Source organism: Gobius niger (genome assembly GCF_951799975.1).
Source record: "Gobius niger genome assembly, chromosome: 19".
NCBI classification, from domain to species: domain Eukaryota; kingdom Metazoa; phylum Chordata; class Actinopteri; order Gobiiformes; family Gobiidae; genus Gobius; species Gobius niger.
In genome coordinates, this window is record NC_136870.1 from 5,948,638 (window position 1) to 5,956,215 (window position 7,578).

General features: G+C 40.4%; 1 protein-coding gene across 1 annotated transcript in view; it reads right to left on the reverse strand.

Moving 5' to 3' along the window:
* Positions 1–7,128, reverse strand: part of itgb4 (integrin, beta 4) — a 29,900-nt gene extending 22,772 nt beyond the window's left edge. The window contains exon 1 of the mRNA XM_079577941.1: positions 7,042–7,128. The gene's annotated coding sequence lies outside the window, so the exon portion shown is untranslated. The remainder of the gene's footprint in view (positions 1–7,041) is intronic.
* Between the last annotated feature and the right edge of the window lie 450 nt (positions 7,129–7,578).

The following is a 7,578-nucleotide window of genomic DNA, read 5'->3' on the forward strand; positions in this document are numbered from 1 at the left end:
TTATATATATATTTTTATTTTTGGTCACTTTTGTTGAGTTTTTGTGATTTTTTTTGTTGAGTTTTTGTCACTTTTTGGTTGAGTTTTTGTCACATTTTTGTTGAATTTTTGTCACATTTTTGTTGAATTTTTGTCACATTTTTGTTGAATTTTTGTTGAATTTTTGTCACTTTTTTGTTGAGTTTTTGTCACATTTTTGCTGAATTTTTGTCACATTTTTGTTGAGTTTTTGTGATTTTTTTGTTGAGTTTTTGTCACTTTTTTGTTGAGTTTTTGTGATTTTTTTGTCGAGTTTTAGTCACTTTTTTGTTGAGTTTTAGTCACTTTTTTGTTGAGTTTTTGTCACATTTTTGTTGAGTTTTTGTCACTTTTTTGTTGAGTTTTTTTGATTTTTTTAGTTGAGTTTTTGTCACTTTTTTGTTGAATTTTTGTCACATTTTTGTTGAGTTTTTGTGATTTTTTTGTTGAGTTTTTGTCACATTTTTGTTGAGTTTTTGTGATTTTTTTTGTTGAGTTTTTGTCACATTTTTGTTGCATTTTTGTCACATTTTTGTTGCGTTTACATCCTCGCTTTCTTCTCATTTTTTGTGGCTATTTTGGTGCTTTTTCCCCAAGAAGCTTTTTGATTAGGGTAAAGCCAAACTGGAGAAAATGGGATCCGTTCAGGCGGGACTCAAGAGGTTAAAGAGTGTTTTGGCAGAATTTGATGAAAGAAATTGCTGACAACTTTGCATAAATACAGCAATATCGTTATCGCCTATTTACATTCACAGCGAAGTCATACAGAGTACATAACACAGTGTGGAAGAATGGAAGAAAGAACCTATTCTCTCAGCTCAGTCAGAAACCCGCAAAAAATGGAACAAGGCGGGAACAAGGCGGGAACAAGGCGACGACTGTGCGTCTGTGAATTTGTGAAATATCGCTGCGATTGCTTCTGTGGGCCGATAATGAGAGCGCGGCGGGCGGGGGGGGGGGGGGGGGGGGGGGCACAAAAGGCGCGTTGAGATTTACGAGCGCGAGCTGGAATGTCTCCTGGTGGCGAGAGGAGGACCCGGTGACCTGTTAAAAACACATGGGAACGCGGGGTTTAGCAGGAGGCTGCGAGGGCCAGGTGTGTGTGCGTGTGTGTGTGTGTGTGTGTGTGCGTGCTCGTGCCAAAAGGTCCCGCGTAAATCAAACGGCGAAAATCTGTCAGTCCGCAACAAAAACAGCCCTCGACTTGACCTTTGGTGCTGAGCGATTTGGGGAAAAAGAAAGAAAAATCAGCTTTTTTTTCTCCACTTTTCTTTTTTCCACATTATGAACAAATACATGTGGCTAATATGGTTTGCAAACGCAGATGATGTCGGAAAATAATCCTCAGCTTAACCCCTAAACTCCCACCTGAACCGAGCACATTTTCTCCAGTTTGGCTCTACCCCAATCCAAAAGCTTCAGGAAAAAAGCTGTGAAAATAGCAACAAAACTGAGACGAAAACAATGATGGAAATGTGACAAAAAAGTGACGAAAAATTAATGAAAAAGTGGCAAAAATGTCACAAAAATGTCACAAGAAATTGACAAAAAATGAACGAAAAAATGACAAATCGTGACAAAAAAATGACAAAAATTTGATTAAAAAATGGACGAAAAAATGACAAAAATGTGACAAAATGTGACCAAAAAAATTACAAAAATGTGATTAAAAAAATGAAAAAAAGGGGTTAAAATATGACAAAAAAAATTACAAAAATTTGCCAAAACAAATATTTAAAAAAAGACAAAAATGTGAGAAAAAATGTGAGAAAAAATGACAAAAAAGTTACAAAAATGAGCTGAATACCCAACAAAAAAATAACAAAAATGTGATAACGTGAGGAAAAAGATCCTCTCGGTTCAGGCGGGAGTTAAGAGGTTAAAGCGACAATGCGGAACATTTCGGTTTTTGAGTTCCTCCGTCAAAATAGCAAACTGGGTGTAAAAAGCAGACCTAAATTGGACTAAATTATGCCTTAAACTGGGTGCAAACTACGCCTGAACTAGAAACACGCCAAACTTAAATGCACTACAAACTAGATCAAGGAAATAATCCGACTAAAATGAAGACAGTCCAAAATTGCAGACCGGCTTTAGATAGACTTGGTGATCAAAACAAAGAGGGATAAATGTAGCCCTCGTGTTTGGTTGCCGTGTCGTCAAAGCAAAGCAAAGCCACATCTCCAAACAGAGGAGCTTGTGATGGAAAGAAAAGGCAAGTAAAGACAAGGTGGTTTTTAAAACAATAAAAACATCTGACTAATGAAATGCTTGCAAATCTAAATACGCATTATGGCTATAGATAAACCTCAGCTTAAACCAGTGCTCCATCATCATTTTAGTCAAAGTACTTGGGCTGAAATCAAACTTAAAGGTAGTTACTGAGACTCAAACTGTGATCTCCACATTTTTTTGGTTGATTAACAAAAACGAACTGAATAGAAGGGACTAAAACATGTGGATTTCCAGTTGACACAGCTGGAAAGAGCCTGATATAATGTCAATTCACTGTGTCCATGTGGAGAAGAAACCTGAAGCACTCAATAGCATTCTATATACACATGCTTTAATGCAAACCAAATGTATTTTTGATATTTCGGCTTCATTTACGCCTTTTTGATTGACTAAAACTGAAAAGAATGATTTGACTAAATCTTAACTAAAACTAAACAGCATTTTCGTCAAAAGACTTGCTAAATGTAACCTCTTAACCCCCGCCTTAACCGAATGCACGTTCTCAAGTTCAGCTTTGCCCAGATCCATAAGGTCACAGCCTATAGGCCAATGTAACGCCTCATTTGAAAGCTAAGAACTCAACTAAGATTCTTCCTTGCGTCGTCGTCACTTTTCCATCATATTTTGCTGCTTTTTCCGTCACCTATTCTTTTGTTTATGTTTTGTTGTTTTTTCGTCACTTTTTTTTTGCTCTTCCACAAGATTTTTGACATCACGTTTTAATTTTATTTTGTGGCGCTTTATTTGTTTTTTTTTGCTGCTTTTTCATCACTTTATTTTGGCCTGTTTTTCTGTGTTTTTGTCGCCTGTTGTGTTTCATTTTTGTCCTCGTCCTCAAGAAGCCTTTAGGTTTGGAAAAATAAAAAAATAAAAAACTGGAGAAAATGTGCTCGGTTCAGGTGGAGGTCCAGCACCACTTGACCCAAACCCATTTTACTCACTGTAACACGATGGGACAATCAAAATAACTACAGCCCTAACGTGACCCTGCAGCAACCAGGACGCATTCACAGAACTGTTCATTATCTGTCCAATACAATAATCAATACATATAAGCAGCCACTCCACCGCTATCTGATCAAATACAAACATTTCATTTCAGGTGTTCTTGCAGGAGGAATATGCCTGAAACACGTGTCTTCACTGGAGAGGCAAAACTATGACCATTAGGAGCACGTTTGTTTACGTTTGGAGTTTTACAGTTTAGTTCCTCTTGTGACGTGGTTGCGACATTTTAACCAGGAACGTTCCGCACTGTGGCTTTAAACTTTAAACATTTCAAATCAGAGCAGACTGTGATATAAAACTGCAAAACTAACACAAGAATCACATGCGTCTCAGGAAATGTTTATAGCAGCCAAAACTTGCAGAATTAGCTGTTTTTTTTCTTTGTTTTTTGGAGTGGCATGCATCAGGCTCATCTTTCTCAGCTTGAACCCTCTCCAAAACCACAAAGGGAGCTGACGTGACCCCAGACGCACAGCCTTCCACCCTTGGTAACACATGAAAGCGGAACGTGCGGCGCCGCAGGAGACGTTATTTATGACAAGATCTTGGCAGATGACTGATCAAACAAACCTTTTCGTGCTCCAAAGTCCAAAAGTCCTGCGGGTAACTTACAAAAAGAAAGAAAAGAAGAAAAAAAAAGACGGTATCCTTTAGCGCGTCTTGAAACAGAGGTGGAAAAGTTGGCTTCCTCTGGTGTTGATAAGAACGGTTATCAAGTCGGCGTGTCAAGTTCAAAGTCTGCCCTAAGAAACAAAGCTTCCAGTTTTCTTTTGTGTCTTTCCTGGTCAAATATTTGCCCGGCGGTGTGTGTACGTGCGAGCGAAATCCAATGAGCGCTCGGACTTGACCTGGCCCCTTCCTAAAAGCTCTGTGTGTGTGTCTCTCCGCAGGTGTAGCAGTGGTCTATGGCTCACCTTCCCCAACGCTGCTCCACGCCTCTCCAGTATGTGTCAGAGAGCCCCCACCCCCTCGCCTTTTCACATTCCAGCCCGACAGCAGTTCACCTGTGCGGGCTTGAGAGAGGCTCGGGAGCGGACGGGGCCCCTCCTTTCGTGGCCTCCTCCCAAACCCCTGGGAGTGGCCCTCTCTCCGTCGAGTGTGCGGAACACTGGGCTGCGGGCTATGGGAAACGCTCTGTTTACACTCACGGCCTGCGCGCATGTCTCAACACTGCACATGTGTCACTGCAGTTTGGGAAAATCAATCGCAATTTGAAAAGGTCGAAGGCTGTGGTTATTTAGATCATATAAGATATCTGTGATTTTTGCAGGTATTTGGTGTTTTTGTTTGATTTGTTTTGTTTGATTGTGCATAACTTCCCCCTTTGTAACATTTATAAGTAGCAGTGCTCTTATTTGAGTAATACATTAACTTGCTCCACTGTGAGTAAATCTGTAAGCGACAAAAGCTGGGGCTGTGCACGACTGTATATCTCCAAATTATAGTTTTAGTTTGGTGACACAACATCGATATTGCGAAAACCTGCATATCATAGTTTCATTTTGTTGTTGTTGGCTCCAATTTGGCATTACATCCTAAGAAAATGTAATGAATACATTTACTTTGTTACATATACTTAATTAAAGCAGTACTAAGTAACTCATGCCCCTAGAGGCCATAAGCGCCACTGCAGGTGTCGTAGCATATTGCGTTTTTTTACTCATTATTTGCCCGTGAGAGTAAATACTACGTTGACAGAAAAGACAAAGAGAGAGAGGGATATTGTACATCCAATTACACAATAGAGATCATTTTTGTCACTCAAACTTGGCTGTAAATACTGTTTAAGTGGTGCTAGCCCACAGTTAGCTCTGCCCGTTAGCCTGTTAGCGTCTTCTTTGTGATTCCATTAGTGTGTATTGGTGGCTCCAACCTGGTGGCAGCGAAATTGCAATTGTGGTTTTCTGGCCAGAGACAGCAGGGGGAGATGACCCCCCCAATCATCCCATTAAAGGGGGGGTATTATGCAAAATCGACTTTTCCAAGCTTTACATCATGTTATTCTGTCATTCCCTCATTAAAAACATGCCTGAAGTGTTGCCTTGGCACATTCATGTATTTTTGAGTGATCTGTAAAAACTCTGATGGCGGCCATTTTAGGGATAGGTTTGCCTGAGTCCTCCTAGGAACGCCCCCACCTCCTGGAGACGCCTCCGAGCTTTCGTCACCAGCCGAGTAACCAACCACTGCTCCTCAGCAGAACCCCCTCCCCACTGATGCCACAGACAGCGTGTGGAGGGGGCGTGTCGGAAAGGGTCAGAGGTTCTTAAAGAGACAGAGGCCTATTTCAAGACATTCACTACAGCCATTTTGAGAGAGCAATTTCATACAAGGCAGTTATTCTAATTTACTGCATTTACAGACCAACAGAAGGTTTGTCATCATTGTAGTGTGATATAGACTGGTGCTATGTGATTGAAAAAAGCAGAATACTCCCACTTTAACACTTGTATCACCCCCTGCAGGCAGGACTACGAAAATGATTTATTAAGGTAAACAAGTTATTAAGTACTGCTTGAAGATCATTTTAAAGTAGCATTAGGTTTGACTACCCACCTCTGTTTAGGCACAAAACCTGTCAAACCTGTGGTTCAGACGACGGCTTTGGAGAATAATTGTATTATTTTGAGACAAGTAATACAATTCAATTTAAAAACATAGCACTTTTTAAACACATCCAGCAGCATTAGCTTTGGAGCTTGGACTGAAATACAGTATAAAGCGCTAAACTAATACAAGAATGGCACACATTTCAAGAGATGTTTGATGAGGTCTTAACTGCAGGGTTACTTAACTTATAGTCACAAGTGGATTTTTGTGCCGTTGCCTTTTGTGTGACGTACTTCAGTGTCTCTGCTGGATTCGCTGTGAAAGGGTCAGCGCAGAATGGACTTGGTTTCACTGAGGCGTTGACCTTGACACTCGATCCTTCCCTCAACTGAAGCCAATTGTGTTGTTGCAGCGACCTTCCCCCCCCCCGAGGCCACAAATCTCTCTGCGGGGTCGAAAAGAGGTCGCCACAACTACAAACTAACCAACTACTAAAGAAACTCAGCTACAGGACAGCCTCATTCATGCATGATCAGCTTTGTTTCTGCTGAGGGTTTAAAGTTATACACGAGGGCCCATATCACGCAAAATCATGACATTTTTAAAGGCGATGTCGTGCTACTTGTTCTCTCATCAAAAACACACCTGCAGTTGAGCCAATTACGCGTCTTTGAGCAATCTTTCAATCTTCTCCAGTGGTTGCGAAAGGGGTGGGAGGGGCTTGTAGGGAGATTGTATGAAAATCAGGAAGTGAAACTAGATATTTTGTTTCACCTTTTAGATCAATATTGCATTTTCTAACCAACAAAATGTAAAATAGTGATAAAGATTGAGATTATTACCAAAATATCTGTTAAAATACCTGCTTTTTAACCATAAACATACTTTACTGTAGAGGGAGATGAGTTTTTAAAGTAATCAAAACGCCAGCCCGCACTCCAATGTAATCCCGAGTCCAGACACCTTCACCAAACTAGTTCTGATCGTGTCCGTGGTCAAACTCTCTTCCCTGTGTGGATTAGCATGTTTGTCGGGTTGCTATCATGTTATTACAGCTTACAGGGACGGCTCACTACTTGGAATCAAATCATTTATAGTAAAAATTAAATTGACACAGGGCTGCACTCACATTCTAAAAGATGTGACTAGACTTTTTCTGCTCACTGAAAATGGAAAAAGTCTGACAAAACAAAACGACTTGATCAATAACTCATTGCAAAGTGTACTTACTATAGATGAAAAGCTGCAGTTAATGAACTCATGACCCGTTGAACAGCACGGTCCTTCTTCAGCGCCTCATGTTTTCTGAAAGAGCAGTTGTGGAGGCAGTTCAGGTCAGTTGTGCAGTCAGAGACACTGCCCACACACTGGACAGTTGTCCAGCCCCTCACAATTTACATGACAATAACTCTGCTCTCTCTAACAACTTTTACAGCTGACTCTTCTGTCTGTCATTAAACCCACAGCAACATTGAGTATACAACACTTTATTAAAAATGCAGTACTGTTGTATGCCAATGTACCAGCTAATGTGTAGCATGGTCCAAATACATGTAGCACATGATTAGTTTCGGAACTTTCAAATTTGCCTACATTGTTCTCCTCTATGAAGCATTATTTGATACTTCAAGGGACTATAAGGAGTTTAAATATGTTAAAATTATGTATTTTCCTCCCCCTACATGTTCCAACAATGTCCTAATGTGTAGAATGAGCCCAGACCTGTTCACCACAACTGCCTCTAAAATCCTGCACTGTCACTCAAAA